Source organism: Lactuca saligna, chromosome 6 (assembly GCF_052625555.1).
Source record: "Lactuca saligna cultivar CGN05327 chromosome 6, ASM5262555v1, whole genome shotgun sequence".
Classification (NCBI taxonomy): domain Eukaryota; kingdom Viridiplantae; phylum Streptophyta; class Magnoliopsida; order Asterales; family Asteraceae; genus Lactuca; species Lactuca saligna.
In genome coordinates, this window is record NC_136422.1 from 123,857,325 (window position 1) to 123,875,409 (window position 18,085).

Sequence of the window (18,085 nt, forward strand, 5' to 3'; positions counted from 1 at the left end):
AACTACTGATTTTAGTGGGGGATCTCGGCACCTCCTATCTCATCACAGCCTTAATCTTGGCCGGATCGACCAATATCCCATTCTGGTTGACGAGATGCCCCAAGAACTGGACCTCTCGTAACCAAAAATCACACTTGGAGAATTTGATGAAAAGCCTCTCCGACCTTAATACTCCAAGAATCTCCCTCAGATGCTCCTCATGATGCTCTCAAGATCTTGAATATACCAGAATATCATCAATGAACACGATCACCAACCGATCCAACATCGACTTGCACACCCTGTTCATGAGATCCATTAACGTTGCCGGTGTATTGGTGAGCCCAAAAGGCATCACCACGAACTCATAATGCCCATAACGAGTCCTAAGCGTTGTATTTTGGATATCTTCATCCCTCACTCTCATCTGATGATATCCAAACCTCAAATCTATCTTGGAGAACCAAGACGCTCCCTGAAACTAATCGAACAGATCATCGATCCTCGGTAATGGATAACGGTTCTTGACCGACAACTTGTTCAACTCCCGGTAATCAGTGCACATCCGGTGTGAACCATCCTTTTTCTTGACAAAAAGGATCGGCGCTCCCCACAACGAGCTACTCAGTCGAATAAACCCCTTCCTCAGCAGCTCCTGAAGCTGCAATGATAATTCCTGCATCTCTGGTAGCACAAGGCGATAGGGTGCCTTGGTGATAGGCGCCGCTCCCGGAACTAAATCGATGCGAAACTCCACTTGCCTCTCGGTAGGCATACCCGGAAACTCCTCGGGGAAAACATCCAAGAACTCTCGCATTATCGGTACATCCTCAACCGAACTCGGCCACTCTGCGGCCACTCGTGTGTTCATCACATAGGCCACAAATCCACTACAGCCCTATTGCAGACTCTGTCTCGCTCTAGAAGCCGAACAAAATGCTGACCTAGAACCGGTACCCTCACCGTATACTGTAAGAACTTCCCCACTATGGTCTCGTATGGTCACCAGCTGCCACTCGCAGTCGATAACAGCTCCAAATCTGCTCAACCAGTCCATGCCCACGATAACACAGACATCCCTCATCGCAATCGGGACCAAATCAATCGGGAACTTAACACTGAAGATCTCGAGTACACATCCTCAAATCACCTCAGTAGTATATACCGCTCGCTCGTCAGCTATGGAAACTCGTAGAGGTCGACTCAACGCCTCTTGATAGATACTGATGTGCTGACTAAATGCTAAAGACACGAAAGATCGACTCGCACCAAAGTCAAATAGCACCAAAGCAGGTACAGAGCTCACAAGAAATGTACCTACGCATACCATAATATAAGCATAATATCTCAACTCAATATAAATAAATGAAAGAATACATACCAACCAGGACATGGGGCGCGGCGCGGACCTCCTCCGTTGTCAACTCGAAGGCTCTCCCATGGGCCTTTGGTGCCTCGGCCTTCATTGGCTGGGTCTCGGTAGCTCTAGCAGCAGGTGCAGATCCCTACGCTAATCCCTGCAGTAGCTGAGGGCACTTGGCCTTCCGATGGCCGGTTTGGTTGTAATGAAAGCAAACCGAGAACCCATTGGGGCAATCCCTAGCAAAATGTCCCTCATTCCCACACTTGTAACATACCCCAGCTCTGCACACCCCCTCATGGCTCTTGCCGCACTTCCCACAAGTGTGGCCCTTCGGACCCCCAGATCTCGAATCAGTGGGTTTTATCGACTGCCTGCCGACTGAGACTGTATCGGCCGCCGATCCTTCCCATGCGACTCCGCCTCCTCCCTGCCCTCTTCCGAGCATGTGCCTGAAGCTCGGAAAATGTCCGGTACGTCGAGTTCGCCACAAACTAGCAAATATCTCTCCTCAGAATGCTCAGATATCGGCTCATGCTTGTTTGCTCGGTAGACACCTGCTCAAGGAAAAACATCGCCCTCTCATGAAACTTCCTACTGATCACAGTAACAGAATCAGTGCCCTGCTTGAAGGACAAGAACTCCTGAGCCAACTATTCCCTCTCCATTGGGGGAATGTACTCATCATGAAACATAGTGGTGAACCTCTCCCAGGTCACCGCAGTAAGCTCAGCAGGGGTGAAATCCACTGACACAAACTTCCACCAGTCCTTCGCCCCCAATCGAAGCTAGTTCAGCGCGAACCTTACTCTCAAATGCTCCGGACACGAGCAAGTATAGAAACATCCCTCGATATATGAAATCCATCTCATCACATTTATCTGATCCTGTCTCCCATCAAACTCTGGTGGGTTCGAGTTGCTGAACTTACGGAACAGCAACGAGTCACCCCCTGGGGCTAACAGCAGCCACAACTGCAGTAGCTGCAGCAGGCGCAACCTCAGTAACCGCTGTGTATCTCTCATCGAACACCTCAATCAAAGTGGTCTTGATAGACCCAAACATCTCCAGAATCTCTGAGCGGATAGCCACAGCCACCACATCTTGGATCATCTAACGAAGCTCCTCATCACTCACACTGTTGGTCCCTGGTCTGGGGTGCATCCCAACCATGATGCCTCTGGAATACAACATAAGAAATATCAGAGACTCGCTCGAGTATACTCACACTCGACAACTCAACCCTACTTGTTCCTTAGTATCCTAAAGATTCTTACTTGGACTGCTCACTGATCCAGTGCTTCCAGTAGTACGGGCCTTATACTACCTTCTACACTGCATCAACATTCACCCCAAGTCCTCCTCCTAGGATCCCAATTCACAAGTACTCTATATCTTGCTAAACATAGGCTACCTTCCGGCATATCACTCATAAGCTCCTCACTCTCTCGAGGTATCTCATAGCAACAGTAAGCTCCTAGGCTAAGGCATCACAAATCAGACTACTCTAGTCCTAGATATGAATATCTAGCCTACTCTAGCATGCATAGCATATCACATAATATCTCATAACACATAGTGTAAGGGTATTTTGTGAAATCACCGTTCGGGCGCTAGCTGATCATACACACGGCTTCGTTCTGCCTTTCTCAAAATCTCTTACTCTTTTAGAAAAATTGTTTCTTTTCTAAAAAATTTCCTCAAATCCTCAGTTTGAGTTCAGATGTGCCCGAATGTGCATCCGAATCCCTCAAACCAAGGCTCTGATACCAACTTATAACAACGTAAATTTTTAAAACAATTTTTCATTTTTAACACATAATTTCATTCATAAAGAAATCCCAAAAATCCAATGTTTCACATATTATCCGAATAAAACAAATCCCAAGATCTCGATATATAAAATCCCTCAGTGTGTATGACTCATGTCGGCGCCTTCCCGCAATCCTCGTTGGTACCTGAAACACATATCACATATGACATAACACGGTAAGCATAAATGTTTAGTGAGTTCCCCAAAATACCACATACAACAAATACGCCGCTCGAGGCTATAGTACGACCCCCCGGTCGATGTGTCTCAGCGGGACCCTCCAGTCTCGTAGCTCGTTGGACCCTCTAGTCTGGTCATAGCTCGTTGGACCGTTCGGTCTGCTCTGTATCGTTGGACCCTCCGGTCCGGTCTATATAACACATAACATACATATATCAAAATACATATAATCTCATACATACAAATAGCACATAAGACCCTCCGGTCTACACATAGATACCACTCTAGGTAATGTATAGTGAGAAGACTCACCTCGAATGAAGTCAGATAAACTCTCATGCTCGACGTCCCGAACTAGCCTCCTCCTATCATCCGAATAACATTCCTGATCAATACCCTCTCATAGTATCATTTCTAAAGATTGGATAGAAGGCCATTCTACCCCTCCCTGAACTCTCTTGAATCAATCTTGACCAAAACCCTAAGTTCGGCTGAAGTCAACGGTCAAACTTTGACCCGACTCATCGAGTGCACATGGGCGACTAGGCGAGTCCATGCGGGGTCCTCTAAATCCTTCTAGCCTCACTTGGCACATCGACTCATCCCTTCACTCGACGGGTTTCTCCTGACACGAATCGCAGGGCAACCCCGACTCGACTCGTCGAGTCCACTTATGAACTAGGCGAGTTGCTTCCATGACAACACTCAAATGACCTTTTGAGGTCATATCTGCTTCTCTAACCTATAGATCTGACCTTCCCAAACATGATAATCACATAAAGGTCCGACCTTTACATGTATGCAACATACATAGGGCTCCTTTTGGTGAAATCTCCTCTGAAATGGCAACCTAAGTTCATTTCCCCCATGAAACAACATAAAGCAGGAAGGATAAGGCTCTCTGGACCTCTAAAGGTCCAGATCCAAACTCTAACACTCAAAGGGACAATAAATCCAACAAATCAAGCCAATAAAAGCTATAGAAGACCCTAAAATTCAAGGGTCTTAAACAAACTACAGAAAAGATCGATTTGCTACCTAAACATTGTAGATCTAAGCTTGGAAACCACGGATTAGCAACCCTCTTGACCTCCTCTAGCTGGAAACACCTTCTTCTTTGCAAAGCAACACCAAAAAGGATTAAAATAGCTTTCTCTCTCACACAACTAGCTCCAGCTCTCTAGGGTTTCTCTCTCTGGACTGGTAGCCGCAAATGAGAGCTATAAGTGCCTTTAAATAGACCCCCAAACCCCAGGATCTAGGGTTTTCACTTACAGCGCCTACTCGGCGAGTCTACTCTTGGAGTCGTCAAGTAGTTCATTAAACTCACGTGGCCACCCCGCTGCCACTCGACGAGTTATTGCATCAACTCGTCGAGTAAATCAATGATTCTCAAAATAAATCATTAAAAATAATATACCTGGAAATCCGAATGTTACAGTTTTTTCAAATTTACAAGAGATAAAAGTTTTTTTTTGTTTTTTACTTAAAAAAATAAATAAATAAAAATAAAAACTAAAGTTACTAAAATAAATAAACAAATAAATAAAATTTTAAGATATTTCAAATAGTAAAATAGAACATGATAATCCAGACCTTTTAAATTATACCGATCAATAATAAACATGATATTATTAAAAAAAAATGGTTTAGGAATCACTAAATAAAGTATTCACATTATCATGTCTACCATATGCTTAAATAAAAAAATGGCAAAGTTAGCATATATATGCTCATATAAAAAATGGAAAAGTGCCATGTGGGTTTCAAAGATTAGAACGCCATGCATGACACACAAAGTGCATTTCATGTCTTCCAGAAGATGCACATTAGTAATGACATCATGCTTTTTTTTTTTTGGCATTGTTGGAACAGGCCCAAAAAAAACACTCATGCACACACCAATTTTCTGCAATATCTCTTTCATAGAAAACACAAAATATATACACGTCCAACTGGAAGATAAACTCTACTCTACGTCTATTATTTAACATGCTAAGAAGAAGGAGAACTATCAGCCAAGAAACCTCAAAGATAGGACTAAGTCTTCATTATTAAACTTGGGTCTTCATTATACTAAGTCTTCATTATTAAACTTGTCCCATTCAAACTCATACCCGTGACGCAGCTTAACCCATCAAGATTACCCAACTTACATATTTTCTTAAAAAATCATTTTGGTGCTTCGTAACATTTCCTCAGTCCTTCCTCCAAAAAATAAAAAATTTCCCATCCAAAATTTTATAAATTGAAGTACCAATTTTGCCATTCTTCTCTTTTAAACTCTCATTGCACCAAATCTGGATCATTTAGTACTCTTGATTTTGATTTTGTTCCTCATTTTACGCAATTTCTGCAATTGAAAATTCAGACATTGATATTATCGCCTAAATATGATAAAAGCGGGTATAATCTTCTTAATTTAAGGATTATTATCTGAATTCCGTTTAAAGATTTAAACATTCCTTATTTAATAGCCGAATATTGGATACTTTCTACCCAAAAAAAATTAGCATTAAATTTCTCATTCATATATGCCTCTACGTTTACAAAATTAAACTTGTTGTCATCGGTTTCATGCTTCGTTTTTCACAAAATTTCTACCATCAATTAAAGTACAGCTTTTTTTTTTTTTTTTTTTGTTCCATCATGTGAAGATTGAAAAAAAAAAAAAAAAAAATACACCCCTCTACTAATGAAATTAGTAAAAGGGAACATATTGGTTCATTCCATCTAATATTTTCTAAAGAAACAAATTGTTAATTTTAATGTGTTCTGTTTTCTTGATAAAAAAATCTATTAGAATGAGATATTCAAATATTCATTGATTCCACCATTTATGTACTTATTTGTAGAAAAAAATACATGCATGTCGAATACTATAAAAAAACTTACTTATACATATTGTAATTCTTCAATGTTTTATAAACTCAGTGTATGTAGCAACCATATAGCTTCATCAGTGTTGGTTTTGACAGGTTTTTCAAACACAACTTTGCTCGAAACAAATGTAAAGAAATGGAAGAACAGAGAGAGGGTTGGCAAAGCTTCGTGTATTATTTGGTAAAAAATGGAAGGGAAGTGACAAATTACAACGTACACTTTGCTCATTGTCTTAAACAAAAAAATGCAGAGAAATCGGAACTATCTGGCTACTTGCTAAAGACCAGGGAACAGCTTCCACGTGATCTTGAATTATTCAACTTCTAATTAAACTAATAAAACGTGCATGATAAATAAACTTAGATAAATGAATTTCTGACTTATTTTCAACATTTTCCCCCTTCATTCAAAAATTCATACCTTCTTCACTCCAATCAGACTTTTCATCTCTTCATGCTTGATTCTTCCAAGTGGTTTTGTAAGAATGCATGCCTTTTGCTCTTTGCTCCCCACATATTTCACTGTGATCTTCCCTTCCTCAACACATTCTCTGATAAAGTGAAACCTTATGTCTATATGCTTGCTACGTCCATGAAAAACTAGGTTCTTTGTGAGCTCTTGCTGACTTGTTATCCACATACATTAAACTAGAGGAACATTTTGACCTGTTATTTCTGACAGAAGTCTACGTAGCCAAATGCCTTGACATGCTGTCATTGTTGCTGCCATGAAATCAGCTTCACGTGAGGATAAAGTTACACATCTCTATATCTGTGATGACCATGATACTAGATTTCCATTCACATAAAACATCATTCCTCCTGTTCTTCTTCTGTCATTAACATCTTTTCCATGATCACTATCAGAGTAACCTGTAAGTTTGATCTATTGTTCCCCTCTTGTGTACATCAAACCATGGTCTTTTGTTCCCTTGATGTATCTAAGGATTGCTTTGACAACTTGGAGATCTTTTATGGTTGGCTTCTCCATAAACCTACTGTAACATCCTGGAATTTCAAGAGTTGAGTTGAAGGGCTGAAAGTGTAAGTTTCGGAGGGTGACTCGGTGAGTCCATGGATAGACTCGGCGAGTCAGGTCACGACCATGGTCGCGTATCAAGTGGCCTACTCGGCGAGTCCAAAGATGGACTCGGCGAGTAGGTGCTGTATGGAGAAAACCCTAATTTTCGGGGTTGAGCCCTATATAAAGAGCATTATGCCCCTCCACAGCCTCCCTTATTCCCCCCTTGAGTCCCAGAAACCCTAAATTCGTGGAGAGTCCCTTTGTGGAGCAAATTAGAGCTTGGAGAGGTGTTGGTTGAAGAAATCTTGAAGGAGAAGTGGCTTGGATCAAAGGGCTTTGCTTGGATTCGAGTTTCATTGCTGTTGAGGCATCCTTTGGAGGTAATACTTTCGTTCTTGGGCTGTGTTTTCCTAGTTTCTCATTTTGGGGTTGTGTGGGGAGCTTGGTTGTGTGGCATCTTGATGTTTGGGGGATGGATCTGAGGTTGCTACCTCAGATCTGGAGTGGAGAAGATCTTAAGAGCATTAAAGCCCCTGTTCTTGTGTTGTTAATGGAGCTATCATGTCCCAAACCTTGGTTCTAAGGTGAATAAGGCCTAGATCTCTTTAGATTCACGTAAAGTTTGCCACTTTACGTGATGGATGGATTGTAGGAGGTTGGATCTATGTTTTGGATCAATTGCATGGCCTAAGATGCTTCTGTATGGATTCAGACCGGTAGTACTCGACGAGTCACATGGGTGGACTCGACGAGTTGCTTGAAGATGGCCTGGAACTCGACGAGTTGGAAGAACAACTCGGCGAGTAGGTTGAAGATATCCTTGGACTCGACGAGTCCATTTGGACCCGGCGAGTCTTGTCGAGGAAGTCCCAATATTTCTGGTTGAGTCGATGAATCGGTGAGTCAAGGGATGACTCGGTGAGTTGGGTGCGAGTGGACTCAGAGTAGTGGGACTCGACGAGTCTTGGGGTGACTCAGCGAGTTGGGTCGCTAATTGAGGGAAGTTCTGAGCATAAGGACTCGGCGAGTCATCGGGTTGACTCGGCGAGTAGGGTCAGTCAGGGGTTGACATTGAGCCGGTCTTTGACCAAGGGTTGACCAGTAGTTTCCAGGGGTATTTTGGTAATTGTTGATTATGGTTTTGAGTTCAGGGCATTGGTGGTAGTCCAGTGGTGGAGATCGTATCAAAGATCGGAACAGCTTGAGTTATCTGTTCAGTCGGCAGTTTCGAGGTGAGTTATCCTCACTATAGCTATAGGGTTTAAGGCACCAAGGCCGACCCTTTTTATCAGATGGAAATCCGAGTAATTGTCTGTTGTATGATATTGCGAGATATGGGCCGGAAGGCGTTACGTTATGGGCCGGAAGGCATTACATGTTGTGGGCCGGAAGGCAATACGATGTGGACCGGAAGGTCATGGCCTGGAAAGGCGTATGTGCATAATTAGTATGTTGGCTGAGTCGTAGGGTGATGTTAGGCTAGTGATCGGCTAGGTTGGTATCTTGGTTAGAGTAATGATATGTTATGTGATCTGTTGACCGATTTGCTAACTGTGAACTGTTATATGATTACATGTTATGTGCATGGTTGTTTTATGTTCTGTCATGATATGTATGCTTTTTATGTTGCGGGCCGGAAGACGATATGATATGGGTCGGAAGGAGTTATGTTATGGGCCGGAAGGTATTACGCTATGGGCCGGAAGGCGATATGTTTTGGACCGGAAGGTTGTGGCCTGGAAGGGCGTATATGTGGTTGGTATTTTGGGGGTATCTCACTAAGCTTTCGGGCTTACAGTTGTGCTTTTTTATGTTTTTAGGTTCTCAGGAGTCTGTGGCAAGGCAAAGGTGTGATCGTACCGTTCCTCGCGTTGGTGTTTTATGAAATGGACCTGGGAAAAATACTCTGTTAAATAATGTACTGAAAACCTTTTTGTAACAACGTTATTAAAATGGATTGTTTTGAAAAATTTAAATTGGTTGTATTTTTTGATCATTACAAGTTGGTATCAGAGCCTTGGTTTGAGTGAATTGGAGGAACACTTGTGTGACTCCAGTCTCAAATCGAGGAGGGCTTTCAAAGGAGAATTTGAAATGGTTTTCAAAATAAGTAAAGGAGGACACGGAGGTACGATCAGCCGGAGCTAGTAAGTAACCCCAAATTACCATTCATGACATTGTTTATTTGAGCTTTAAATAGAACAGCATGCTAGAGTTAGGCTAGGGATCTTCAGGATTTCTTGACGTGTTGCCTGATTTATGATGCATGCTAGCCTAGAGTCTTCTTGTGAGAGATTTCTAGTGTTCCTCTAGTCGTGAGGATAGAGCGTTGTTATGTATGTTTCGCTAGGGTGTTGTGGAAGTACTTCATACAAGTATGGGTAGGTTTGGAAGGTAGTATGGGCCCGTACTACTGAAAGCACGGACCCATACGCGTATCAGGGAAACCATGACCTCTAGGGTTGGGTTGGGAGTTGGTTCCCGGGATAGTGGGAAGTATCTGAGATTTCTGGTGGTTTATTTTCAGTATGGAGACTTCAGGACACGCTGGGAGTGGATCCGAGTCAGGATCAGGAGTAGGAGAGGGAGTTCCGGGTGGGTCCGTACAGCCCAAGGTTGTCAGTCAGATGAGTACGCACGAGTTGGATGCGAGGATTCGTGAGATCCTGCATGATGAAGTTGCTGCGTTGTTTCGGGCTGAGCTGCCGGAGTTGTTTGGGTCGATCAAGACCGCCATGGTGGAGTATTTTGATGAGCGCTATGCGGCTCTCGCGGGGACGGCTGCCGCAGCGGCTACAGTGGCTGTAGCAGTGGTTGGGGGAGGAGCTGATAGGGATTTTCAGTATTGGGACTTCGATAATACGGAGCCTCCCACCTTCGATGGAGTTCAGAACCCGATTGTTGCTATGAGATGGTTATCGGACATGGAGGGGTGTTTCTTCATGTGTTCATGCCCTGCTGATCAGAGGGTGAGGTGTGCTCTGAACCTGTTGAGGCTCGGGGCAAAGGATTGGTGGAGGTTGACCACGGGGTCATATTCGGATGCGTAGAGGGTTGCGATTTCATGGGATCAGTTTAGAGAGATGTTCAGTACTCGATATGTTCCGCAGGTAGAGAGGGAGAGGTTGGCTCGGGAGTTCCTCGAGCTGAAGCAGGATTCGGAGTCGGTGACGGAAATCACCAGGATGTTCACTGAGAGGTCGATGTTTTGCCCTGAGTTCGCCTCGGAGCAGGCTCAGATGTCCCGATATCTGAGTATGCTAAAGAGAGACATCAGACAGTTTGTGTCTGCGCAGAGGTGCGAGACTTTGCTGGAGTTGCAGGAGGCCGCCAGGCGGCGTGAGTTAGAGATTGAGTTGCAGATCCGTGAGTTGAGGCAAGCCCCGGTTCAGTCGCAGCAGGCGATGAAACGGTCTAAGACCGTTGATTCCAGGATGGGAGATCAGGGTAGCCACGTTTGTGGAAAGTGTGGAAGGGTCACGCCGGGGTTTGCCGGTCCGGTGGAGCATGCTGCAAGTGCGGAAAGGAGGGACACTATGCGAGGGATTGTCGGCAGTCAGTGCCGGTTCGGGATTTGAGGATATGCTATCATTGTCATCAGGTTGGACATTTGAAGGTCAACTGTCCACGGCTTGCTGCAGGACCGGTGCAGGCTCCAGCACCGGCTACGTTGAGGATCACAGGTGGAGGTCAGGGTGGAGCGGAGCCCCCAAGGGCTTAGGGTCGTGTTTTTCAGCTTGCTGCTGCGGGTATGTTCTTCCTGCTGTTTTCGATTATTTATGATTATTGTGGAGTATTGTTATCTGCTAGTTTCGTTGGTTGGTTATGGATTTGCGTTTCGGGTGTTTGTGTGGTATCCGTTGTTCCTTGAGGGTTTGGCGAGTTGTGTTCGAGATTTCGTTTTGGTATCCTTTGTTCCCTGAAGGATCGATATGGTTATGGATTAGTGCTTCGAGCTATCGTTGTTTATCTTGTGAGGATTGGTGGCGGATGCGGCGTTGGTTTGAAGGCCGGGTAGATTCTGCAGTCTGAGGAATGGATATTTGAAGATTGGGTTCCTTTCGAGCGGGTTGTTCAGTGTGGAAACATGATTTTTATGGAAGTTGTTAGCGCTGGTGAGAAACATTTTGCATGGAAGTGTTGATTTTCTGCAAGGTTGCTTTGGGAGATCGGTGATGGCGACCGGTGATTAATTGTCAGTGTCTTAAGTGGGGGAGAATTGGAAAATTCTTCGGATGATCGTTGGGCCTGATAGGTTGTTTAGCTGTTTGGGAATTCATCGGTATTTCTATTAGCCGAGAGCAGGCTCGTATGGGTGAGTAACAGGCGTGCGGGGCGGAATACAGACCTAGAGCAATTGATTGTGGAAGGCATGGGAGCAGGCCGGGATCGAGTATGTATGATGGAGATAGAGTTTGGAACCCCTAGAGGGCTAGAACGGTATGCACGGAAGGTTTCCCGAAGGGATAGTTCGGAATGATGAATGCTAGTTGAGCGGTCCGGATAGACTGAAGGCCGGTAGGCGTACCAGTCAGGCTGAAGGCTCGGAGAACGGTCCAGTCAGATTGGCTGAAGGTTCTAAGAGTGGTCCAGATTGGCTGAAGGCCTGGGGAGGCGGTCCAGTCATGCTGAAGACTCTGCGAGTATGGTTGGATCGGTTCAAGGTTATGGGTTACGTATGTTGCAGTGTGATTACATTGGGAGGTCTGGCCCCGGGTAGCGATCTTGAGAAGTGAAGGTAGTGCGTGGGCTTGAGAGTCCCTGCGATGAGAGTCAGAGTAGTGGTGATGCATGGATGTCGGGTACGCTTTAAAGAGGTTATGTAGCGTGGGATGAGCACCATAGTGCCTGTCATGGTGACTGGGCGGATGAGTGGTTTCCTTGGTAAGGAAAGAAGGAGGAATGAAATTCCAAAAGGGAGTGCGAATTCACGGAAGTGAAAGCGGCAGTGTAGAGTTATGATTGGAGTGGTCCGTCGATGGTCTTTGAGTAGCGTGTTGCGGCGGTAGAATAAAAGCTCATTCGACTTGTTATGTTTGCTCAGGGCGCGGTGGGAATACCGCAGGCGTAGAGCCAGAGAGAGGGTTTCGGAAGGGATGCAGAGAGAGAGTCTTGGACTCTCAGTGAGATTCTGATCAGGGTTTTGGGTATGTTTTAGCGATTCATCCTGGCAGGATGTTTGAGGATATCATCAGTGTATCGGGTTTTCCAAACCTGAGGATGCTAGAGCTAGATCAGCATGTGTGTGTGATTGCGAGAGGAGAACTCGGGGGAGTCGCTCCGGATTGGAAGAATGGGTCCTTCTGTCGTCATGTAATGGATAGAGTAGGATTCGGATCGGGGATCCGATGGTTCGTGGTTTTCTAGCCATATGAGTCAAGTGAAAGATGAGAATTGGAGCAGTAAGGCATCATGGGTAATTCTCGGTTGTTGAGTGCGGTTATCGGAGGGTACAGCTGGTGCCGGGTGGAGTAGGTAGTTGGGGCACCGTAAGAAAGGAGAAGGTGAGCTTCTGGTTTCTATGGTTGTGCCTTGAGGGACTTGGTTCAGTCAAGGTCAGGTGGCGCGTCGTGCGAAGTAATTTGAAGATGAGATGTCGTAGGCTTCGAGGACGAAGCCTAATTTAAGTGGGGGAGAATTGTAACATCTCGGAATTTCAAGAGTTGAGTTGAAGGGCTGAAAGTGTAAGTTTCGGAGGGTGACTCGGCGAGTCCATGGATAGACTCGGCGAGTCAGGTCGCGACTATGGTCGCGTATCAAGTGGCCTACTCGGCGAGTAGGTGCTGTATGGAGAAAACCCTAATTTTCGGGGTTGAGCCCTATATAAAGAGCATTATGCCCCTCCACAGCCTCCCTTATTCCCCCCTTGAGTCCCAGAAACCCTAAATTCGTGGAGAGTCCCTTTGTGGAGCAAATTAGAGCTTGTAGAGGTGTTGGTTGAAGAAATCTTGAAGGAGAAGTGGCTTGGATCAAAGGGCTTTACATGGATTCGAGTTTCATTGCTGTTGAGGCATCCTTTGGAGGTAATACTTTCGTTCTTGGGCTGTGTTTTCCTAGTTTCTCATTTTGGGGTTGTGTGGGGAGCTTGGTTGTGTGGCATCTTGATGTTTGGGGGATGGATCTGAGGTTGCTACCTCAGATCTGGAGTGGAGAAGATCTTAAGAGCATTAAAGCCCCTGTTCTTGTGTTGTTAATGGAGCTATCATGTCCCAAACCTTGGTTCTAAGGTGAATAAGGCCTAGATCTCTTTAGATTCACGTAAAGTTTGCCACTTTACGTGATGGATGGATTGTAAGAGGTTGGATCTATGTTTTGGATCAATTGCATGGTCTGAGATGCTTCTGTATGGATTCAGACCGGTAGTACTCGACGAGTCACATGGGTGGACTCGACGAGTTGGAAGAACAACTCGGCGAGTAGGTTGAAGATAGCCTTGGACTCGACGAGTCCATTTGGACTCGACGAGTCCATTTGGACTCGGTGAGTCTTGTCGAGGAAGTCCCAATATTTCTAGTTGAGTCGATGAATCGGTGAGTCAAGGGATGACTCGGTGAGTTGGGTGCGAGTGGACTCAGAGTTGTGGGACTCGATGAGTCTTGGGGTGACTCGGCGAGTTGGGTCGCTAATTGAGGGAAGTTCTGAGCATAAGGACTCAGCGAGTCATCGGGTTGACTCGGCGAGTAGGGTCAGTCAGGGGTTGACTTTGACCCGATCTTTGACCAAGGGTTGACCAGTAGTTTCCAGGGGTATTTTGGTAATTGTTGATTATGGTTTTTAGTTCAGGGCATTGGTGGTAGTCCAGCGGTGGAGATTGTATCAAGGATCGGAACAGCTTGGGTTATCTGTTCAGTTGGCAGTTTTGAGGTGAGTTATCCTCACTATATCTATAGGGTTTAAGGCACCAAGGCCGACCCTTTTTATCGGATGGAAATCCGAGTAATTGTCTGTTGTATGATATTGCGAGGTATGGGTCGGAAGGCGTTACGTTATGGGCCGGAAGGCATTACATGTTGTGGGCCGGAAGGCAATACGATGTGGACCGGAAGGTCATGGCCTGGAAAGGCGTATGTGCATAATTAGTATGTTGGCTGAGTCGTAGGGTGATGTTATGCTAGTGATCGGCTAGGTTGGTATCTTGGTTAGAGTAATGATATGTTATGTGATCTGTTGACCGATTTGCTAACTGTGAACTGTTATATGATGACATGTTATGTGGATGGTTGTTTTATGTTCAGTCATGATATGTATGCTTTTTATGTTGCGGGCCGGAAGATGATATGATATGGGCCGGAAGGCGTTACGTTATGGGTCGGAAGGCATTACGCTATGGGCCGGAAGGCGATATGTTTTGGACCGGAAGGTTGTGGCCTGGAAGGGCGTATATGTGGTTGGTATTTTGGGGGTATCTCACTAAGCTTTCGGGCTTACAGTTGTGGTTTTTTATGTTTTCAGGTTCTCAGGAGTCTGTGGCAAGGCAAAGGCGTGATCGTACTGTTCCTCGCGTTGGTGTTTTATGAAATGGACCTGGGAAAAATACTCTGTTAAATAATGTATTGAAAACCTTTTTGTAACAACGTTATTAAAATGGATTGTTTTGAAAAATTTAAATTGGTTGTATTTTTCGATCGTTACACCTACTTACAACTCCAACAGCAAATGATATGTTTGGGCATGTGTGACACAGATACCTGAGCCCTCCTACTATACTTCTGTATTCGGTAGAATTAACCAACTCTCCTTCTTCCTCTTTCCTGAGTTGTAGCTTGTTATCCATTGGGCTTTTGGTTGGATTGCACTCATTTATCTTGGTTTTGGCAAGAAGAGTTCTAGCATAGGCTTCTTGCTTCAGTGTAATCACATCTTCTTGTTGATTAACTTCAATTCCCAGATAATATGTCAAAGGACCTAAATCACTCATCTCAGATTTCAAACTTATATCTTCTTTGAAACTGTCAACTTCTTTGGAGCAGCTACCAGTCACCAGCAAATCGTGTACGGACACATCAATGATTAGTAGGATTCCATTGTTCTTCTTAGTGTATACAGAGTACTCGTGTGCACATCTTATGAACCCCAAAATTTTCAGGCATCAATCCAAGCAAGCATTCCACGCCCTTAGTGCTTGCTTAAGACCGTATAAGGCCTTGGTTAATATGTACATCTTTTGAGGATTTTCATTCTTCTGATAGCATTCAGGTTGTGTGATATATTCTTCCTCTTCCAACTCACCATTGAGGAAGGCTGATTTCACATCTAGACGGTGCACACACCAGTTATAAGTACTTGCTACAGCTAGGATTAAACGTACTGTTTCAATTCTGGCTACCGGCATGAAAACTTCCTTGTAATCGATGTCATGTTTCTGAACATACCCTTTTTTCACGAGTCTCGCCTTGTGTTTTACAATCTTTCCAATTGGATCACGCTTTAGCTTGAATACCCATTTCAACCCTATCGGCTTTTGATTCTTTGGAAGATCTACTAATCGCCAGGTATCATTTTTCTCAATTGAGGCCAATTCGACCTCCATTGCCTTTTTCCACTCCTTCTTCTGACCTGTTTCAGCGTAGGTTAAGGGTTCTTCATTGCTACAGAGCATTAACAATTCATCAGGTGGTAACTCGATTTCTTCGGTGCTCTTGTACAATTCGTTAAGCATTCGATTGCGTTTTGGGGCTCCACCGCCGGTAAAACTCGATGTGGTGCTCGATGAATTGATTGGATTCGGTGAATTCGAGTTCGGTGTAATCGGAGTGTATGGTGTACCTAGTTGGTTATGAGAGTAATTTTGATGGGTTTGGGCTAGGATCTGATGTTTTTGGAGAAATGGGTTGAGGTGCTTTGGCCCAGCTGTTGTTTTGTGGTGACTCGGGTTCTTGATCTGGGGTATCGAGTACCCATTCGCCCTCATCGTCAAAATACTCATCAACGAAATCATAACCTTCGATGGTGAATGACATGTCTGATGTCTCTTTGATCTTTGTTGTTTTCTCCCACTCTCATCTCTGATTTTCTTCAAAAATTACTTCCCTGCTTACAAACATTTTTCTTGTGCCAGGGTCTAGTAATCGATGAGCTTTTGTGCCCCTTTTGTCCCTAAATACACCACTTTCATGCTCTGATCATCCAATTTCTTGAGATTGCCCTTCATTATCTTCATATGTGCTACACATCCGAAAACTCTCAAGTGATTGACCTGAGGTTTTCTTCCCATCCACATTTCGTATGGTGTAGCATCCTTGAGAGCTTTTTACCCAATCGATTCAGCAGATACACTGCGTGGCTTATGGCTTCTCCCCATAGTACATCAGGTACTCCCATTTTCTTTAGACAACTTCTCACCATCTCTAGTACAGTCCGATTTCACCTCTCTACAACCCCATTCTATTGTGGTGAGTAGGGTGATGTATAATGACGCACCAACCCAGTTTGACTGAAGTATTCAGTGAATTCATTTGAAAAGAATTCACCCCCTCTATCTGTTCTGAATACTTTCAGCTTTTCACCCGTTTCATTCTCAACCAGCCTTCTGAAATTCTTAAAGATATGAAAAGCTTCATCCTTGGTCTTCATTAAATAAATCCACATTACCATGTTGTAATCATCAACTAACAACATAAAATATATGTTCCCTACAGGTGTTGGAGGTGAGACAGGACCACACAAGTCCCAATGAATTAATTCCAGATTCTTCTTGCCTCTAAAACTTGTGGCAGTTAGGAAAGGGATCCTTGGTTGTTTTTCCCAGCAAACAACCTTCACATGGTTCTGATGGTACCACCATATTGGGTATTCCAATTATCAAGTCCTTTTCAGACATAAACTTAAGAGAGGTAAAGTTTACATGACCTAGTCTTGTGTGCCACAACCAAGTTGGATCATTTAATTCAGCTACTAAACAACTTGCATTTACCTCTTCTAATTAAATTTTATAGAGCCTATTGGGTGACTTCTTGACTTTCATCAATAGCTTTCTAGCAGAGTCATACACCCACAAGAATGGTTCCCTAATCTTGATTTCATCACCTCCTTCAAACAACTGGCCAAGACTAATGATACTGCTACAAAGATCAGGTATGTAGTACACCTCCTTCATCTTTCTTTCTTCTCCATTCTTGCACTGGAGCATAATTGACCCCTTTCCCTCTATTCTGACTTTGGAGTCATTTCCAAATCTCACAACTCCTTTGATACTTCTAGCGAGTTCTTGAAATTTGGTTATGTCCCCAGTCATGTGGTCGCTTGCACCAATGTCAAGATACCACAATTTTGACTGTTTCAAGTCCCCACCTTTTGGTTTTAATTCAGGCTTCACATTTTATTCATTTAGAAATACCTCTCCTTCATTTCTCTTGTCTTCTAGGCATGACAGCAACAAGGTGGTTCATTGTCATTTTGGACCAAGTTGCTTTCTTGATTCCTCTCTTTTCTTGGGTTTGAGCACTTGGGTGCATAATGCCCAAACTCTTGGCAGTTATAGCATTGTATGCTACTTTTGTCTTGGCTTCTAGATGCACCATGACTTCCACCTCTGCCACAACCACCATGACCTCCACCCCTGCATCTTCCTCTTCCACGTGAGCTACTAAGTCCACCACGGTTTGACTTGGACTTTGAGTCACCTTCTCTCTTCTTTTGACTTTTCTCTGACCATTCCTAATAGATCATGAGAAGCTTTATGTCTTCTGGCTCACCGTCATGACCTTTCATTCTTTCTTCATATGCTTTGAGTCTCCCCACAACTTTTTCAATTGAAATATCTTCTATTTTCCCAAATTGCTCAATTGTTGAATATCTCATTCTAATAGATTTTTTTATCAAGAAAACAGAACCCTCAATTGTTTCTT